Here is a 21,640-nt window from a genome sequence, read left to right as displayed (position 1 = left end):
GCCCTGCCATGTCTGGTGGGGATGGAGAGTGTGAGATTTAAAGGTGCTATGATTATTTTTTGGGGGCGGGGAGGGCACTTTTTTTGCTCAACATTTGGACATCTCTCCCCTTTTTATTAATGCAGAATTTTGTTTAAAAATTAATTACAATATAATTAGAATAAAAATTATCCAACGAAATTAAGTTTCTATCAAATTTACCCAATTCACATTTAATATGAAAATAGCCTTCAAATTATGCATTTGATGCCTTTTTTTCTATTTTTTTCTCCAAAGGGGGGCCCGGAGAAATTGTGCTGCCCTGGGTCCCGCAAAGCTCTCATCCGCCCCTGCAAAGGGGGGGCCAGGTGCCAATGTACATGGCCAGGCCCCACCCCCTGGGCATGTACATCCCCGCCCTGCCCCTTTTCCCCTTCCACAGTGGCACTCGGCTGACTTCTGCGCCGCTCAGCCGGGCCACCGCGCGGGAGCAAGCGGCACAAGCAGCCATTTGGGCCCTGCACTCCCCATGCAGCATGGGCCGCCCAGAGGGAACAGCCAGCATTTCAGGCAACAGCGCCGCCCAGAGGGAACAGCCAGCATTTCAGGCAACAGTACCCCCCCCCCCCCCCCCCAGGGGAACAGCCAGCATTTTGGCGTTACAGACGTTCAGACACTGGGCTACTAGATATATGATGCCTTCAGTGTCTTGACCAAGGAAGGGGTGTTACTGAGAGAGTTTGGCTCCTCACCATTTAGGCTTTCAAAACCGGAAGTCTTGGCTCCATCTTCTATTTGATGTGTAGCTAGTGTTGAGAGAGAGCAGTGTTACTCAACAAGCCATCTGGGAACCCGCAGTGCTCCCTGTGAGATCACCTGGACACATTTCAGGAAGGTGGCAAGACAGTCCCTGCTATCAAAAATGTTGAGAAACTGTAATGTTGAAGATATGAGCACTGGACTCAGACTCAAGAGATCCAAATTTGTCACTGATCTGCTGGGTGGCCTTGAACAAATCACTTCACCTCCTGGTGCCTCAGTTTCCCCACATGGGACAAGGGGATGATGATGCTGACTCTACTATGCTTTGAGATCTACTAATGAAATGTTATACAAGGCCTAGCTATTATTGTTCTGTTCCTATTGACTTGTGTTTGTCAGCAGCCAGGGCTACTGCATTTGAGAACAGCTGGAGTTTCAAGATTCCACAGCATATAGCTCGTTGCAGTGAATGCAGCCATGGAGGCCACAGGATGGAAGAAAGATGAGTGGGAGGGACAAGAAAAACAGAACATTAGCCCAAACCTCCTGCCCACAATAATTAAGAATGACAGCATAGTGCTATGTGGCTACTTTGGTAGTCTCTTATCACCTTTTGAGACCGGCAACCCCTGTCGCTTTGGAGGAGTAGTTGAAGAAGAATCGAGGTACACTCTAGGGAAAGTAGAAGACTCAGAAAGGTGGGGCAAGCTGTTAAATTTCCTTCCTGCATGCCAGGAAACTCCTGTTAATGCTGGAGAATAAAGAAAGCATTTGATGGCTCTCCTGAAGCCACTTTCCCTACTCATCAATCTGTCTGCTGCCCTTCTCCATTTCTCAAAGCCAGCTGTGGGAAAGCGGCCACCTTCTTCATGAGAAGACCAGGTAACAAGAGTCCCATTCATCAGCCACCAAAATAAGTGGACAGATATAGCAGTGATGGGGATGAGGGAAGAGACCAGAGACTCCAAGAAGAGGGGTTAAGAGAATGTGGAGGGAGGGCTAGATGACTAGCTGGCAATAGGGTAAGCCTGCATAACATGGAAATTCTCCTTTTGCAAGGTTCCCTTCTGAAAAGTATGTCCTTATGCCATATTTAAAATAAATACTGCCACATTCAGCATTTTCTGCCGTGGGTCTGAATTGGTACACTGTCTGGGATGTAAACAGCCATTACTGTAGTAACTTTGTATGTGTTTAAAGTGTGGCGGTAGAGCTTTTTTTAACTCCTGCCAAAATATCCTGCTGTTTCTATGTAAGCAAAACCTCTAGCCGATATTAATAAACTCAAAGGGCAGCATAGATCCAAAAAGGCAGATGGAGAGACTCACACCTAGTTGAAGGTACCTTTTTTCACTAGAGCAATGGTTTTCCATCTTTTTTCCATTTGCTGACTTCTAAAAAAAATTTCTAATGGAGGTCTGACCCCTGAGGAAATCTTGGACATAGTCTGCAAACCCCAACAGATCCATGGACCACTGCACTAGAAAGAAGAGTAATCAGAATTCTTAGAAAAGCACATCTTAAATTGCTCTTTCCCCCCACACACCCCGCTGGGAGTCAGCTGCACCAGAAGGGGGCGGGGGAGTCTTGCCAGACTTTACAAGTCCACTTGGACCCTTCACTGCTTCATCTTTTTCACCATCCAAGAGCAGCAGTGCCACTTTACATTTGGAGAAACTGGCGCTTCTGAATATTCCCTGAGATTTCAGTTTCCACACTGTAGAACTGTTCAGCTTGAGGGCGCTTCTTAGCAGCCTGTTTTCACTCAATAGTGTGGATAAACTGTTGGGCATATTTTAGTTTCATTGAACTCCAAGGGTCAATTTCATGCCTAGTGTTACCTCCTTGATGGGGTGATGAATTTGGCCCCAATGTATATATTTTCCTGCCTACAAATCGGCTTCCCGGTTACGAAAAGGTACCCAGAATACTCAGGCTCACTTCTCTGTCCATGCTGTCCTCTGTGCCAGAAAACTGAGCTGAATTTCATGGCAGTGCCCTCACAGGTCAATCTCTTGGATGTGGGGGGGAGAGGGTAATAGTATGGGAAAGGCAGCCTCCCAATAGTTAAAAAGGCTGGCAAACGAGTCAGGGGGGTGGGATTTGAGCTCTATTTTTTTTCTTCTTGATGTCTAATGAAGACCTGAAAATAGTTTTTGGGAGGTAAAAGAAATTCTTGGTTCATTTTTCTCACCATAAAATGCTCAGATTTTGATTGCCCTTTTCTTCCTTGAAAGACTGTAGGCCCCTGTCTACGCTAGGGAATTTTAGTAAAACATTCCTACCAGTGTTAATGCAAGGTGTACAGCGCTAACATCAGTGGGATTTCTACTGGAGACTAGCATCTTGACTGATGTGATGAGAGAGATGCCAGAAGATCTAGCTGCTGCAATGAGGGAAACAAGATGCCATTGGGACCTTGACTACACTAGATATCCTACTGGTGCAGCTGGTACAACAGTTGCACTCCTGCTGTTTTTTGCTGAAATTCACTGCTTTACACAATATCTGTGGGTCACTAGAAAACCAGGAGAGTTCTAGCCCATGCTAATTAAGTGAAAACTGAGCAATTGAGAAAAGAAATTATTTGTATTTGAATGGTTTAAACCATTTTTTTTTTTGGTCTTGTCTTTGTGACCCCTTATTTAATTAACAGTGCTTTCTTCTGACTAGATAAGGTTCAGCAACCTGATCTTTGATTCAGATCTTAGAAAAATGTCAATCCACTTTTCTGAGTCTTCAAAAGAAAACTTCCTTCAAAAGTAACGAAGAGAAAAGCCTTGGTATCCCTGATATCTCTAAGGTAAGAGAATCAAATAGGGAGAGAGAGCTCTTCTCTCAGGCCTGCTCCATGTCTCACAAAAAGCAGACAAACAGATGTATTTGTCCTTGTTAGTCACATTTACAATGGCAACTGGCTTTTCTTCCCCTCTTCTGTCTCATCCAAAAACTCTCTGGGCTGTCTTCAGCTAGATGAGTATTTTGACCATTTCAGGTTTTTCCCAATATTAGGTAAATATTGCTTTTACCTAATATTTTAGGCTGGTGCACAAGCAAGGAAGGCATTACATATACCTAGTTTAATTTCTGCTCCTCTTGTGTGTGTTGTCTATAAATTAGTGGGTGAGTCCCGGTGGGTTTTTTAAGAATCTTAAATGGAGTCCATTACATAGAACAAACCTCAAAGATCAGGTTTTAAAACAGGCATCAGCACTGACGACACCAGCCTCCACCAGTAGAAGGCACCAAGTGTTTGTGGTAGCAATCCCTGTCAGTCCATTTTTCCATATTTTATTGTATTTTAAACACACGTGCCACACCCACACAGCAAGAAATCTTCTCTCTTAACTAGAACAGGTTGAAAAGTGTTAAAGGAATTTCAGAAAATCTGAAAATATTATTTTGCTTATTTTAAAAAGTGATTTTTTTTCCTCTATAGATTTTTTTTTCATTTATTTTCTAGTTATCAGCCCTTTTTAATCTTCTGGTTTTTCTCCTCTGCTTTTTCCTCTTTAGCCCCATTCTTCTGGCTTTGATTTTGACACTTAAAAAAGGGGTGAAGGAAGAATTACAAGCATTTCATTGCATCTGATGAAGTGGGCTACAGTCCATTAAAGCTTATGCCCACATAAATGTCTGAGGGGTAACCATGTTAATCTGTATCTTTAAAAACAACAAATGGTCCTGTGATGCCTTCGAGACTAACAAAAATATTAGATCTTGAGCTTTAGTGGGTAAAATCCAATTCATCAGATGAATTGGAGTAGAAAATACAGAATCCAAGGGATGTGGGGGTGGGTGGGTGGGTGTGTGTGTGTGTGTGTGTGTGTGTGTGTGTGTATACCAGCAAAAAATTGTAGGACCCATGTTTATGAAGATAATTAAGTAGGGTGAATGTGTCCCATTCATAGCTATTGATGTGAAAATGTGAATATATTGATGGAAAAATTGGCTTTGTAGTGTGTTAATCAGTTAATATCTTCATTCCAGCCCAGGCTAACAATGCCAAACTTGTAAATGAATTCCAGTTCGGCCGTCTCCCTCTGTAATTGAGTGACAAATATAAGGTACCACAGGACTGCTTGTTTTTGCTGAAACAGACTAGCATGACTACCCCTCTGAAACTTGTCAAGCTTTTCATTGTTGGACTTAACTGAAAAATGGAAAATGTCCAAAACAAACGAAAAATATATTTAAACATATTATTTTTAATGGAAAACTTCAATTAGCTAATTTTAAATACTGCCTACCCTTGTTTAAGAATTCCTCCCTTCCTCTACTAACAGGAAACTTTTTTGCTGTTTAGTATTTTGATTTTCTGTTAGTGTTTATGATGTCTATTTCTGTTTGGAGCACCAGTATTAAGAGTCCAGAGGCAAATTAAAAAATTAACAGTAATTATGCTTGTGACACAAAATATAGACACCTGCAGGTACATTTTTTTTAAATGTACTGAGGTCATGATTTTCAAAGCCGTCTACAAAGGATTTAGATTTATCTTCTGTTTAAATTAAAGGAATATATATCTAAAAATCCCCTAGATTGTTTTGAAAAGCTCAGCCTGTGTGTCTGATCTATTTGAGACTGCTTAAACTGAAGTATTTTAAAGGTGAGAATTTTAATTGTATATAATATTGAACTAACTCTGCTCAGATTCAATAATAAAACTCCCACTGATTTTCAATAAGACAAGAATTATGTTAATGCTGAGCAAAGTTCATGCTGTTTGATCATTCTTTCCACTCCATGGTGGAACTAGACTTGTCCCTGTCACTTAGTTTTTAATCCTTTTCTAATCAAGTTCACTTTGATTCTTGGGCAGTTGGAAAATGCTGCAGTATTTGGGTTATAAGTGTTGCAGGAGAATAACTCTGTCCAAACAGCTTTTTTTTAACCTTCACAGGAACATTGTTGTTAATTTATCTTGTAAATCTTGCTTTTTACAAAAGCAAAAATTTGTGCGTACGCATGTGTGTTTACCTACAGAAGCAAAACGACACGAGGTAAATTCTGAATTATTCCGCAGCACCTCTAACGCTGCTCTGCCAATGTACCACACATGAGATTGAACAACCTTGGATTAACTCAACATATTCTGATGCAGTTACCAGGGAACTCCTTGACAGCTGATTGACCCTTTGATGAGGCAAAAGGTAATGAGGGAAGAAGTGTTGTTTTTAAATCTTTAAGAGGAAATTGTTTTTAAAGGAAAGTTTTATTGGTTGCTAGTTTTTGTCTGATGGTGCATGAGCTCTCTGTGTCCTATAGAGGCCTCAAGTCATTCATTGGTGTGATTTGTAAGTTGTTTTATTATTATTATTATTTTATTGATAGAAATGTAGCCGTGTTAGTCTGGTGTAGCTGAAACAAAATACAGGACTAACAAGATGGTTTATTAGATGATGGGCTTTTGTGGGCCAGACCCACTTCCTCAGATCAAATATTTGATCTGAGGAAGTGGGTCTGGCCCACGAAAGCTTGTCATCTAATAAACCATCTTGTTAGTCTTTAAAGTGCTACATAGTCCTGTATTTTATTATTTTATTGTATTTCTAGTGTTAGAATGAATCAGATATTAAGTAACGAGAGGAAGGAAGAAACTGCCAAAGGATGTGCTTTCTGAGCTTTCAAAGTTGACAATGTCCCTTTAAGTTCCATTTAGAATTCTGTTCTCCCCTTCCTCTGTTACTTACTTTCCATAGTGTTCCCCCATTTGAAACAGAGTAGAGACATCCATGCTTTGATAAGCCAGGGGTATTAGAAAAGGATTTATGAAATGGTATAAAAATGCATTGGATCACGTAGAGAGGCTCAAGCATATGGAAGCAATGATTCTACGCCCCAGTAGAACTGACGCTGGAAGAGATTTAAGCATGTCATGAGACATCTTTTCTTCGTTGCTGAATTTGAGTGCACAGCAAATTCTGTTCCAGTTCTCCGGGCCCCATGTGCAGTCTGTGTGCATGTGCATGCTCACATTCTCTTTCACAGAATAAGGGGAACACAGATTTGTGTGTGAATGTATGCAAAAGAGAAATTAAATCTCTCTCTCTCTCGGCTGTGCTATAATTTTAGCTGGGAGAACAGCAGCTGCTCAGGTCTCTGGTAATACAGTCCTCACCTTGGGTAGGGTTTCTAAAGCATCTCTCTCAGGGGGTTACTTGTTTCCTATTTGGGTTCTTGTTGCTAGGCAATATATTTTACCCCCCAAACTTGAAATTTACAACTCTCATATTGTTCCTTTGCCTTTTTTTTTTCCTAGCCTCACATCTGTAATGGGTTTTCCATCTGCCAGTTTTCCCAGGTCACCTCATCCATCCTCAACTCTGCAGAGGAAAAAGCAATAGAAGAAGCCTTGTGGTTTAGTATTTTTAATTTTATTTTCCTATTTTAGCTTCCAGCTGTAATTAATTCTCTTGCAACGCCATATCTGCCTGTTTAGGGTAAAGGAAAGGGGGAAGACGGAGGTAAAAAGTGAAGTCACTCTTCCTTTCCCAGTAAAAGGCAGAATCTGGTAGATGCCGGTTGAGAACAGTTGTAGCTTCTCAGGGGAGTCTCTCCCCCACTGCAAAACATTTCAAGTAAGAGCGAAGTGCTGCTGTTGCTCAACTGGCAGCGTTCCTGCAATTGGCCTGGAATTTTGTGGGTTTGGTTCCCACACCAGGACTCAGAGCATGTCTGCACTGCAATTAAACACCTGTGGCTGGTCTGCATCAGCTGACTTGGGCTCATGGGACTCAGGCTATGGGGCTGTGAAATTGTGGGGGTTGACATTCAGACTTGGGTTAGAGCCCAGGTCCTAAGACCCCTTAAGGGGGGGGAGGGTCCCAGAGCATCTCCACCACATGGTTTCAGTCCCAAAGCCTGCAAGCCTAACTCAGCTGACACCAGTCAGCCATGGGTGTTTCAGCACAATGTGGATATACCCATATGCACAGGTGACATTGCATCATGTTACTGGGAGATGCTGCAATGTTACTGTCATCCTGTTAGCTCCTAAAGGCAGGGACAGTCTACCGTTTGCACAGTGCGTAGCACAATAGCATCCTGATCTTGGTTGACCCTTAGATACTACCTTAACTAACACGATTATTAACAATAGTAGTTGCTACGGTTCATTTTTAAATACTAAAGAACATGGCCCCTGGTCCTAGTCACTGTTCCCTCTGTCATGGCCCAGAAGGTAGGGCACTGGACAGGGAGTTAAAATACCTGGGTGCTGTCCTCCCAGCTCTGCCACTGACCAGATGTGTATCCTTGTGCACATTACTTTGCCTGTTTCTGCCTCTATTTCCTCTCCCATACTTTGCTTGCCTTGCCAGTATAAACTGTAAGCTCCTTGTGGCAGGGACTTTCTAATACAGAGTAAGAGAAAGCGTGGCACAATGAGTTCTTAATCTTGTACCATAATACAAATAGTAATCCTCTAATGTCTAAGGATGTGTGTAAACTATGGATGGTTAAGTGCCTAGTGACTTCCTTCCATGAATACACGGATAGTGTCTGCACCATTGGCAACAAACTCTTTTGCTTTTTGAAGCATTTTGGGATGGCATTACTAGGAAAGACAAATTTTTTCTTTTATACTTTTAAAAAAAAATTAAACAACACTTAAACTCTCCTTTTACAATTACATAGCAAAGAAAAACTATGAATGTTATACTGAAGAATCCTCAAAAGTACATTTTCAAAAGGTTTTGTTGGAGGGCAGGTTCTAGTATCCCTTCCTGCTGCATGCACACATCCAACCTGTTGGAATGGGGAGAGGCTTTCTCAGACAACGTAACCTGATTGGAATTGGAAGAAGCATTTCTGAATTATTAATTGTAATAGTTCTTAGGAGCCCCACCTATGTACCAATACCCCACTAGGCAAGGCACTCCAGGCATAGTCACTGAAAGGAGAACCAGAACTAGTTTATATATTTATCTGAAGCAATCGGTGGGTACATCTGTATGTGTTTGTACATGTATCTGCTACAGCTAGTAGAGTGCAGCATGACTTTTTGTGCCGGCAGAGTCAGTAGCAATAATATCTATGGGTTGGATGCTACTGTCAGCATGAACAGCAATATTCAGCAACATCTTCAGCCTCTAGGTGGATTTAAGATCTGGGTCTATGCAGACCACATTGCAACAATCTACTCTTCAGGTGAGACAGGCATGGATCGTGTGGTGAGGTCCGCATCTGAGAGGAAAAAGCAGCAAGCTCTTGCATGGGAAAGAGAGCCATCTTGGCTGAGATTCCAACCAGATTCCTGAGCTGCAAATGTGAGTAGTAAATGTCAGAATTCTGAAGTCTTATTCATCCACCTGCACATTCACTAATGTGGTATATGCCATCGAGGGCCAGCAATGCCCTTCTGCTATGAATATTGGCCAAACCAGACAGTCTCTAAACCAAAGGATAAATGGACACACATCAGGAATGGCAACACACATAGATAAACCTGTAGCGGAACACTTTATGCTCCTGGACGTTCAGTAATTGATTTGAAAGTGCTTCTACAAAGGAATTTGAAAAACTGGTTACAAAGGGAGACAGCTGAACTAGAGTTCCTTTGCAAATTCAGTACTATCAATTTAGTTAATGCACTGCAAAAACATTTTCTCCTTCAAGTGGTCCCCATGGGTGCTCCACTCTGGGCACTGGTGCATCCTCACACCGGCAACCGGAGACTTTTTCTAGCAGTTTCTACCATGCTGCACACGTGCCGCAGCGCCCCCTTGTGCTGTTGGAATCCATTAGGTGCGTGCATGGCGCGGCTCCTCAGTTCCTTCTCTACCGTCCTCGGCAGCAGACAGAGCCTTTTGATCTCTCAAATTTCTGTTAAAAAAATAGACAAGTACCCAGTTAATCCCTATAGTTTACCTCATTATCTAAGTTATTTCAGCTCCTTTTCTCCTTCCCAGTCAGTTTCAAAAAAAAAAAAAAAAAATTTTTTTCGTTGCAGCTCGCTGCTTTCCTCCTTCCCTTCCCTCCCCCCCCAAGTGCCTCCTGTCCGGTTCTCCTGGCTTTAAGAGGTGCGAGTCTCTATGCCCAGTTCTGATGGGCACTCTAAGTTCGTAAAGTGTCTGGGGGAGTCACATCAGACACAAGTGCCGCCACTTCTCTAAACTCACCACGAGAGCGCGTCGTGATCGAGCTAACAGACTCAAGACACTCCTTTACGAGAAGTCCCTTCTCCTGTCTTCAGAGGGCTCTCCCGCGGCTCCAAAACCGGCCTCATAGAGTAAGGGTATGGATAAAGATCATTCCTCTACCCACTCCAGCCTCGCGGCATTAAAAACAGGCCTTTCTCCAACTCGCTCGCTACCCTCGGCACTGACTGCTGCACAGATCAGCCCTGAGGATAGACCCAGAACGTCTGGTATGGCACTAAGACACCGGCACCACACAAGAGAGCCCACTCGGAGCCAAAACAGAGATCAATGGCACCGCTGTCTACGATGCCAGATACACCTTCGGCACTGGCCACACTGGCGGGCCAGCACAGGCAGTGATCGGCACCAAAGCACCATACAAGACCGGCACGATATCTGCACCGAAGAAGCACAGACTAACCCATACTGCCCAGCAACGATGGAAGGATTAGACCAGTACCGATCGCCGGTGTGAAGTCATACATCAAAGGCACCGGGTTCATCCATACAGTCGGTGCGGTCCTGTAGGTCTTCCAGTGTTTCTCGCTCCCCCAGTGAGATCGGCACGAAATCAAGGAGCAGGTTTTCTTCTCAACGCTCCAGCCCGGCCCACAGACTGCCCTTTTGGCAACCTGGCACAGTACAATATGCATACCCTCCTCCTCCACCACCATGGTATGCACAGCAGTATGCCTACCCAACACCGCCATACACCACTCAATGGCAGCCATGGGAGCCACGTCCCAAGAAGAGCAATCAGCGTGCCCCTTCTACCATCCCTAGACCACCACCGGCCTCGCCTCCTATCACTGTTTCGGTGACTGAGCCAAACTCTCCAGCTCACTTGGAGATACAGGACTCTCTCCGAAGGAGAGGCGAGATCCCCCTTACACAATTCATCATCATCTCCCGATAAGACAGTCGCAGCTGAAGCCCCACCATCCAACCAGGAGAAAGTTCCAAGACCTTTTCAAAAGAGTGGCCTTGGCGCAGGAGCGAGACCTTTAGGCAGGGCTGGATTAAGACCTTTAGAGGCCCTAAGCACTGAAAAGATTATGGTGTTATATGAATTAAGTACATATAACTCAAGAATATATCAATAATAAAACATAAATTTATTGCAGTACATGACAGGATGGAAATAATGAGAGGAAATCAGATCTACATTAGTAGGACGCCCCCCGGTTTAGGTAGGTATAAATAATAAAAAGAGAACAGAAAAACGGGGGAAGAGTGTGTAGTAGAGTGTAAGGAAGCCTAACAAAGTTCTGATTTTTCCCATTATGACTACTTTGATGCTTTTTTTGAAATATCAAATTTAAAAAAAAAATCTTTTTTTTTTTTTTTTTTTTTTGGTGCCCCTTCTTTGCTGGTGCCCTAAGCACATGATTAGTCTGCCAATTGGGTAATCCAGCCTTGCCTTCAGGAGGTGCAAGTGAAGCAATACCAGCTTCTACGCACACTGCAACCTCCTACAACCTCCAGAATAGCACTCCCCATGGACGAGGCTATTATGGACTCTGCCGATAACATCTGGCAGACTCCTGCTCCCATTACCCTGACAAACAAAAGGGCTGACTGCAAATATTTCATCGCCCCCAAAGACATGGACTTTCTTTTTACTCATCCCCCTCCAAACTCAGTAGTAGTTGATTCTGTTCTGCATAAGGGAAGACAACCTAACCTTAGAACCACTCCACAGGACAGAGACCACAAGAGAGTTGACATCATGGGCCACAAGGTCTACTCCTCCACCACCTTGCTCCTCAGAGCAGCAAATTATACAGCGATGCTCACGAACTATGACCACGCCAATTATTCCAAACTGCAGGATCTGCTCCAACACCTCCCAGAACACAAGAGACCAACTCTACTCAACATGATGCAGGAGGGCCACACCATCTCTCGTACTGCCCTACAGTCTGCTATGGACATGGCAGACACCGTGGCCCATATTACAGCATCTGCAGTTGTTCTATGAAGGATCTCCTGGCTTCAGGCATCAGGGGTTCTGAGGGATTTACAACAGAAGGTCGAGGATCTATCGTTCGATAAGACCAACCTATTCGCAGCCAAGACGGAGGAGGTGTTGCATTCCATGAAGAATTCCTATACCACCCTCAGGACTCTGGGAATGTACACTCCCCCCTTTAAGAGAATGAGGTACCAGACCTACCAGGGAGCCCTTTAGACAACAGACCAGATACGACTTCCATCAAAAGCAAAGACCACAGTGTCCTAGACCTCAACACCAACAGCACTCCTCCGCAACCCACCCACCTGCAAACAAACAGCAGGTTTGAAAAACAGGTTGAGAGCCAGAAATCCATTCCACCACCACCTGCAACCAGCCTTTCTCAATTCCATCACCCTCTCCAGACCTTTTTCCACCAATGGTCCCTCATCACATCAGACAAATGGGTCCTGGAACTGATTCAACACGGCTATGCTATGCTGTTCACTTCCCTGCCTCCTACCCACCCCATCCCTCTTCAGGGACCCATCTCATGAAACCCTTCCCCAACAGGAGGTTTCACACCTTCTACAACTGGGTGCTGTAGAACAAGTACCACCAGAATCCCAGAGTGGAGCACCCACGGGGACACATCTCAAAGAACCACCGTTACTGCACAAGGTGAGTAACTCTTTCTTCCCCTTTTTCTAAATATTCACCTCTCCAGACCAAATGCTATGAATGACCCACTTCTGCCCTGATTTGATTAGCTTCATTAACCATAAGCAACTTCTTCATTATATACACTGCTGCTTCTGTAAGTTCCATTCCAATTCATCTGATGAAGTGGGTTTTACCCATGAAAACTTATCCCTTAATAAATCTATTACTGTAAAGTGCTGTAGGACTCCTCATTGTTTTTGCAGACACAGACTTATATGGTTACCCCCTGAGAGTTTTCACCATATCTTCCAGTTGCTTTTCCTATTCTACCTGGGGTGTGTGTGTACACGTGTCCCATTTTCAGAAATCTGTTTTAATCACATTTAATGGCTGCTGACTTGGAAAAGGAGGGAAGTTTGTGGTGAAAGCAGCAGTTCTTTGCAGAAATCAGGCAAAAGGTTAAGAATTGTTTGGGGGAGAATTAGTCTGAATAGAGTTTGCCTGATTCCCGCATAAGACGGAATTGCATGAAATAACACTGACACCCTGTGGACAGTTAGGGAGAGGGATTCCTCAAGTCACGTTGACAATTGTCCGCTCTCTTGATTATGTGTTTTGGCTTGATATATTACTGATGGATTTCTTCATCTCTTTTGGGTAGAATGAGTTACTTTATAGAATGTACAAAAAAAAATATTGCAATTCAATACAAATTAATCTTGTATGCAAAAAATTCAGTACAAATATTGGCTATATAAATACCTAAAAGTGTAAGCTGGAGAAGAGTCCACTTATAAGAAAGACAGTTCTTAATCAACATTTCAAAGTATGCCTCTTTCTGTGCTATGGCATGTCACCCTGATGTACATTGTCCTTTCTGTCCCTGTAATAGGTATTTGTGACCCAGTCCTGATATCTTTTGTTTGACCTCTGTGGTAACTGGAGATAATAGATCAGTTTTTATTCACAAGTTTTGATTGTGAGCAGTGTTCCCCGTAAGCTGGGCACATGGGCAGCCACCCAGAAGAGAGTCAAATGCCCCTCCACCCGCTGATTAGCAGAGCATACACAGCATGTCTACCGGTGGTGCACATCCGCATATGCGTTGGTGCATGTAAGATTTATTCTGCACAGAGAAGGAAAAAAATTAGAGGAAATATTGATCGTGACACCAGCAAATTCTGAGTTTTTAGCTATTGAACGCTTTGTGGACATTATTTAGAAGTTATTAGCTGCATTTGTACTTCTTGACCCAAAACTTCCATTGTCCACATCTACTCAGCGTAGTGTATAACTTCTACACAAAACATATGGGTTTAAGACCAGAAATTGCTATGAGACAATCAAAAAAAGAGGGAAAAATGTGTTTTGGGGATGTTTGAGCTATTTTAAGGAGAAATCTATCACATTTTTTGGTCACAGCTGGCAAACAGTAGAATGGAGTGCTAGTTGTGGCTAGAGCAGAAAACGTCCTCGTCGGCAGTGCGTGACAAGAGTAGGCACACGTCCTCCCAAAAGCCACATGCTAAATCCTGATGGTATAAAAAAATAAGAGCGCAGTCAGCCTAACAACCATGCAGGTCCTAAGTACTGAGAGTGTAAAAAAAAATAAAAATAAAGGATGTTTTAGTGGCACCGCTGCTGTCTTTCAACTGCTCTGCCTTATTAGGCTGCTAGGAATCATTTAGTTAAGATTGTTGTCTACTTCACTCCACACCATTGTGGGTTTTGGTATGGATTTGGTCCCTTTTGTTCAGCTTTTCTCTGCACTATTGTGGGAACTGTTTGGAACTCCCCACCTCCACCTCATTTGGTGGTTCCTTTTCAGTCTGGTGGTCAGATTAAGATTTATTTTTCCTTTCTCCTTCCTCAGGGTCCATGTGACAGTCCAGAGACCACTTCAAGCTTTGCACATCATGCATACTTCAGTTGCTGCTGATCATGTCTGGTCCCTCAGACACCTGGGGACCGGGTACGGGGCTTTGTCTGTTGTTCACGCAGAGCATTGTTTTCACCCTTAGGATTCAGAAGTGAAGTGGAAGACTGCCTGAAATTTAATCCAATGGAGAAAGCTTTTAGGGCTCATTTGAAATGAAGCCTGGAGAATTTTGATGTTGAGGGAGATGTCAGCCAACTGAGTTCTGAAGATTCTCCATATGCCCAAGCAAGCTGTTTTCCTGGTTCTGCCATCTCAGGCTTTGGAGTGGGGATTTCACTGAAGGACATTAGCCTCATTACAGCAGAGTCTGAGTCACTCTGATGAGGTTGATCAAATGATCAGTGCCGAGAGAGACTGAGCCTGCTTACCCTTCTGGCCCAATAGGTGCAATTATCACCTAGGTAATATTTGACCAGCCTGGCTGTTTTTATGGATTTGCCAGTTGCCAGAAAAATAATTTAACAAACCATTTTTATGTTTGTTTGCATGATTACCACAATACGCTGTGATATCTAATGTTAAGCATTTTTGTCCAGCTAAAGATGCTTTTGTGTTCCCACTTCTACAGTTTTAAGCAATAACCAATCAAAACTGTTGAACATACCACAGCTGTCTGCTCGCCACTACGCCTTGTGACTGATCAGAGGAATCACATAGGTGTTGAACTGTCAAAATTGAACTTTGTGTCAGATGCAACCTCAGCTTTTTCTTTCTGAAATTCTATGATGTTGCCATTTGAAAATCAGAAATTGAAGACTATGGCAAAGTCAATTGGCAAAGGCAAAATCAAGAAATAGACTCAATGGATTATCTTTAGGTATTCATTTCCAAAAGGTTCACATTCAAGCATATAATTAAAATAAAGAATCAATGCCATTGGCAAAAAAAATAAAAAATCTCAATGAAGATAGACAGAAGCAAAGCAGCTTGGAGAAATACAGCCAAGCTAGGAAAATTATTTTATCGATCTTAAATCTGTGTTATCTCTTTAGATCAATTGTTCTCAACCTATTTACTATTGTGGGCCACTTATGCATCCCTCTCTATATTGTATGAGGGCCACATTGACTGACTGTGTGTGTGTGGTCAATTACCTGTATGCCCCTGAGGATGTGTGCTGTGGGCTGATTGGGCTGTAAGTTGAGAACCACTGCTCTAGATAATAAGTGACTTCTGAAGTTGGGGGATTTAAGGAGTTGCCTTGCAGCTGTGGGTCAGACTTGTGGCAGGCTTGCTACTCTGTGTGTGTCTGGAGGGCCGAGGGTGCCAGGTTTTTCATGCATCAAAGATGGTAACTCTAGGAGAAGATTTAGTATGCTCCCACGTTCTATCTTTAGAGCAATGACTCCTTGGCCCTACATATCCATGTGGGCCTTTCATTCCTCTCGGCAAAAGCCTGGGGTGGTTCGAAGAAGGAATAGCATTTCTTTCACAGCCAAGATCTCCTTTACATGGGAATTGGCTTTTGGACTTTCTGACCCAAGATCAAGCAGTTTTTCATCTTCCCTGCAAGTCTGAGCTCGACAGTCTGGAATGGTAGCACACTGAACAGGATGCTTCCCTAGGAGAATAAAATATTCTTTTGGGCGTAAGAAACTTTAAATCCAGCATTTCAAAATGAAAACACAGTCTGTAGTGGTCCATTGGAAACGTCATGCTTCTTATCAGTTGCCCATAGCCGACAGACCGCAGCTCCTTGTACCAGACTCACCCACTCTGACTGTTACAAGCCAAACCTTTTCTTGCTCTTCCTTTCCTGCCAATGCAGTTTCCTGCCAAAGCTCGCAAAACTACTTTATAGCATTTAAAATAGCAACTCTACACTAAATTTTGGGCCATAGGTTGTTGGGGGGGGGGGTTTCTTAACATGTGGCATACATTTGTTTTTGTCCTGTTTAGTCTAGAAACTTTTTGGTACTATCCTACCTTTGCTTGAACATTCGCTGCTCGTTAAGTCCCCTAGATACACAATGGCTGGAAATGCCTTGGACGATGAAAGGAAATGTCCCTTGTACTTGAAAACTTTTCTCCGGAAAACACCCATGTCCAGTGGTAGCCCAAGTTCATTTGTTAGGTGCTAGGGATTTTTTTCCTCCTTCAAAATTGTGGGTATCTAATAGAGCTAATACTTTCTCTTGTTTATCATAGCTACTGACTTTTTAGTTGACTGTTCTGGCTCACCGACAGTGACTAGCACACCATCATACTCATCCAGGAACCCACTCCTGCAATCAACCCCACAGCCAACTAAGGATGCTAAAGACTAGTCGACCAGCTCTTAAGCATTTACTTATTGGATACTCTGCTGACTAGTTGACTAGTCATTCCCCTCCTCCTGCCCCCCCTTGCTGCCTGTGTGTGTCCTTGCTTTATGTGCATGTCACTCTAGTAATTCTGGTAAGGAAAATGTGACATGGATGGAAACTGGAGGAATCTGGCCATCCTGCTTGTGAACAACAGTAAACAAAATGCCTTGTGGGCCACAAACAGCGTCTCGATGAGCCACGTGTGGCCCTTGGACTACAAGCTGCCTACCCACTGCTTTACAGAGAGGAACATTCCAGGTTTGATTGGGCTGTGTGTATACAGAGGATATAGGTCGAGGAATTCCTTGGTTTTACCCTATAGTCCTTGACTAGTGCTTGGGCCTGTTTCCAGTGTAGATTTTCTTATACCTTTAACACTTCCACCCATTTCTGTGAGTCCCATCAGATCTTGCAAGTGAAGCAGGAATTCCTGTGATCAGCATTAGGCTGGCTGAAGTGCAAAAAACACCTATAAGTTGCAGGAAGGGAGATTAGTGACTCAGGGCTTGTCTATATGAACAATTAGACTGTGGCAAGCTTGGCTGTGAATCTACTGTATGCTAGCTTGCCTTGGTCCCATTGTTAGGGTTCACCCAGCTGATTCATGTTATGTTCATGAATTCAAATTTGAACCCAGCTGGTTCAAATTCAGAATGTAGCAGTAGGGGGCCCACAGACAGTTACACTCCAATGGACACGTGCAGAATAGATCTATGCCCCAGTTTGCAGCAAACTAATTACACACACGAGCCCTCAATAGGTGTCCTTCCCTGTGAGTCAGCGCTGAACCAGTTTCTCAGCCCTGCATTGTTGAGGTGTGGTGCCTTCTGTCTTTGGGGGTTAGCCAAAGTTTTGACTTCTCCCAGTCATTTAAAGATCCCATATCACATTTCATAACAGTGGATGTGTAAACATTATTATGGCCAAGTTCCAATGTGGTTACTAACATTCTGCCTGCTTCAGATTCCCCTTGCACAGTCAGCTGGTTCAAATTCAATTCTTAATTTCCTAGCCAAAACTTTTGTGACAAGTGGGAGGAGCTTGGGCGATTACTACTGTTTTTAATAGTTTGATCCCTGCCTGCGACACTTCCATTATTATTACTGTGCACGATACAAGTCTCCATGTGTCCTGTAGATATTGTGCTTGGTGCAGTTCTGTGCATACCCATGACTGCGTGCCTGCTCCATGGAGCTTACCAGTCTGCATAAGCTCTTCAGTCTTCCTTCAATCTGTGTCCCAAAAGACATTAAACATCTTTTGAATAAGACCCATAATTTCTGCATGAGGCTTTAATTGCCAGATTTTATCTTAAGAAAATCAACAGTTATCAACAATTGATGCTTCCCACTCTACACTAGACCAGATTTGAAATCAATGCATCTGCAGAAAACATTTTAAAGGTGCTTTTCAAACAAATGTGTAGGGTTATTTCTCACTTCCCTGCTGCAAAACAAGAATACACTAAAAATATGTTAATCACGTTAACTCCATGGGTTTGTTTTTGCTCTGGCAGAACTGGGCAACTTGAAAAGACCTCTTTTGACATTCTTTTTAGATATAGTTTGTGTTTGTTCAGGTATGAAGTGTATTTAATGTGTCTCGTTTTCTGCCCTCACCCCTGGCACAGCTTGTGGTGCTGAAGGATGCGAGAACTGGTTGTTTCATGGGAAACCAACCTAAACTAACATCTGGGTTTCATGAAACCATCACTGACTTCACTGCTTTTCATTTCTTTGCTCTGAATACCTTTTGCCTTAGTCAGGAAGGTACGTAGCAAAGGGAGCGGAACTCATTCCCTTCTGCCAGTAGGAAGTTTAGTCTAATATGATCTATGATCAACTGGCTGCTGCTCCACTGTGTAATCATGCTGGAATCTGACAGCTCCCAAAAGAGAAAACACAGAAAGGGAGGGGACAATCAGGGTTCAATTTGGTGTCCTGTACTGATTTGGAGAGATTTTTCCTATCATGGTGCCAGCAAGGTAAGGGGGCCTGCGTGTGTGTTTAGGTGAGGAGATGAACTTGTCGGGGCACACACGTACAAACATGTGCTGGGGAAGACAGAAAATACACAGATTTCTGTAATGTAAGCCAGACCTGAATTGCTCTATGCTTAAAAGCACTTTGCTGAGAGTGGAGAGGCAGGCTGTTTGCACTGTTTCTTATTTGTATAACCCAAACAGAAATACTTTGGTTTGTAGTTAAGGGTAATTTGAGAAAAGATGAACCATTAAAACACATCTGTGAAAGAAGAGGCAAAAGCCTCAGATGCTAAACTATGGCAACTACCATCTAACCTTGAATAAATAATTCTGATGCCATCTTTAATGGCCTGTCTTGCTCCCACCATTAAACAAACAAATTCAGTGACCTGCCAAGCAACTTCAACTCTCTCTGGATTTGTGTTTTCTGTTTTAGAGCTCAAACTAGGCATCCACTGAAACTAATGGTAGTCTTTCCTTTGACTTTACTGGAAGTTGGACTGGGCCCTTGTATACCTTTTTAACATTGTCTATTCAAGACGTGTATGGTTTGTTGTGAAGAGTAAAGTTTGAGGTTTCATTCTGACATGACTAGCTCCTGCTTTAATGGAGTGGATTAATTTTTATCAACAGGTATGGGCCATGCATAATTTATTCCCACAGCAGCTTTGTCTATAGAAATATTTATCATGGTACTAATATGTGGGATCATTTTTGTCAGTAAGAAAATCTTGCTACATGTTTATATATTACACTGATGAATGCCATAGAGAAACTTGAATATTATATTTAGGCAATCTTGAATTGTTGAACTGTCCATAGTTTTCTAGAATTGCATGAGGTACTGTATGAAATGTCAAACTTTTTAATAACTTCACTGTGAATAAGAGCAATTTAAGTTTTTATGTACTGCTTTGAAAGAGGGCCATGTGGTAGCTTGTATTTGGTTCACTGATGCTCTGTAGTAATTGTGAGCGAATTGATGGGGCAGAATTTAAGAGGCTGGGTGCTCATCATTGAGAACACTTTTGCTTTTTGTGGACTCTGCATGCAATGCGTGCTGAGTTTGATGTCAATTGTTCCTGTAAGCATTGGTGTGTGTCTTGTCAAGACTGGTGCTTAAAGAGAATGAAGCACTTTAAAATCTGTTGATCTGTATAAAAAACAGATGATGATGTTGTTGTTGTTTAGTTAGCAGGTGGCCTTTGTGTGTTCCTATTTGTGAGTTCAGTATACCAGCGCTGTAAACACCTGGAATCTTTTAGAAAGTAGTGTCCATGAGGACTAATCCTCTTTCCTTGCTTTGTCCTTTCCTGGGGCTGGGTTCAGTGAGTCTAAAAGTGGTCTCACGTTTGCCCTTCACTTCCTTATGAACAGCTGCAGCAGCTGCAAAAAGCTCAGAGCTCATTCAATCAGGTTGAGGCTTCCCTCACTCTGTCTTGGATTTTTTCCCTCTACCACTCTGGTGTCTGTTTTTGTTAGCTGGTCGTTTAAGCCCTGTGGTGAGTCAGTTAATTAGAAAACTTTTCTTTTTAAAACAAAGAAACGAGAGAGGAAAAGGATGCCTGTGTGTCCTGGGTACTGTATAGGCCGATATGCAGCGTGTGAGTAGATACTGGTACTGGGTAAGTCTAAGATCTACTCTGGAAATCTGCTCAAAGTGATGGTAAACCTGGCTTAACAGTTGTCCCAGTCCAAGGTTTCATCCCATTGATTAAGTGAGCTATCAAGGGTCTGGCATTGTTGACTAGAGACTAAAGAACCATTTGCACTTTGCAGTCATGATGAGAGCTTTGTTGTGGGGCAAAGTCAAAGTTGTTTATTTGACTTATTCCATGCACGTTCTTATACCACACTCACCCGCATAATGTCTGAGTGCCTTCCGGTTGTGAATAAGATGAAGCAACTGACATCTGTCACATGCAGTTCATTCTCTTGCCTTTCCTCTTCCCGAGCAGGGTAGATGTGCTCAGCGAAATGTTTTGTTTCCTTTTGCTGGCTGATCGTTGAGAACATTCCCGTTTAATGCTCTGTGTGCGCTAACACGGCACAAAGCTTGGTATCAGCATTGTCAGAATTGGTTTTAAACCCTAGGTTTGTTATTCCCATCCTTTCAATGCCGGTGGGGTTTTTCATAGCAGTGTTTCATGGAACTGCACAGAGCAAGCTGAACCATGGTGGAGCTTTTTGCTTTGGAATTTCTGTGGTTGCTTGTAAACATTGGATTTATTGTATTGGCAAGTTTATCTGACTGCTTCAAGTGAGGAGATCTGTGCAGCATCTGGGAACAGCCTAGGTGTTCTCCTAAAGTTTTCTCTTCTGGGGATGCAGCAATTCGACTGGAGCTGAGAATTGTTTTATGGTTCTCTGATTGTGCTCTCAAGCCAGTCCCAACTCCGCAGTTCCTGAGAATCTCCATTATTGGTTTCTTAAATAATCCTTGGTTCCTGGCCCAATACCAGTCCAGACTCTATCCAACTTCACTTTCACCAGTCTTTTTCCATGATTCAATCTGTGTCCTATCTCGAGTCCACTTCTCTTCCCGCTGCCAAAGTCTGCAGGAATGAAGCTGCAATCACTTGGCCCTTAATAGGTCTGCCAGATACCAAAGGTGACTCAGCATGAGAACTCAGTCTCCTTTCCCTCCTCCACCTCTGACTCACTGATCCTTCATAACCCAGCTGAGCCAGCCTCATTTCTAGCAGGTCTGGAATGTAGTTGATTTCCTAGCACTTAAAATGTAAAGTGCTAATTGGTTGGTAATGTAAACTTTAATTGTGGGATATTTAAATCTTTAATCACTTAGGACTGGATCTGTCAGCTGCCAACAATGAGGTGCTAATTTTAATGGTAGTAGTAATAGTAATAATTTTTTCTCGTCAATATCAATTAATAGGCATGATAGCATCT

The 21,640-nt window shown here is 42.9% G+C and overlaps 1 long non-coding RNA gene across 1 annotated transcript in view; it reads left to right on the top strand.

The window, feature by feature from the left end:
* The window catches only part of LOC106732278 (uncharacterized), a 36,046-nt gene extending 14,426 nt beyond the window's left edge, over positions 1–21,620 (top strand). The window contains exons 4-7 of the long non-coding RNA XR_012906046.1: positions 3,415–3,544; positions 5,728–5,894; positions 7,004–7,101; positions 8,893–21,620. This is a non-coding gene — a long non-coding RNA (uncharacterized LOC106732278). The remainder of the gene's footprint in view (positions 1–3,414; positions 3,545–5,727; positions 5,895–7,003; positions 7,102–8,892) is intronic.
* Positions 21,621–21,640: the final 20 nt, after the last annotated feature.

The sequence above is a fragment of the Pelodiscus sinensis genome, chromosome 9 (assembly GCF_049634645.1).
Source record: "Pelodiscus sinensis isolate JC-2024 chromosome 9, ASM4963464v1, whole genome shotgun sequence".
Taxonomy (NCBI): domain Eukaryota; kingdom Metazoa; phylum Chordata; order Testudines; family Trionychidae; genus Pelodiscus; species Pelodiscus sinensis.
Note: the sequence above shows the minus strand (reverse complement) of the source record. Positions and strands in the feature narration are given on the sequence as shown.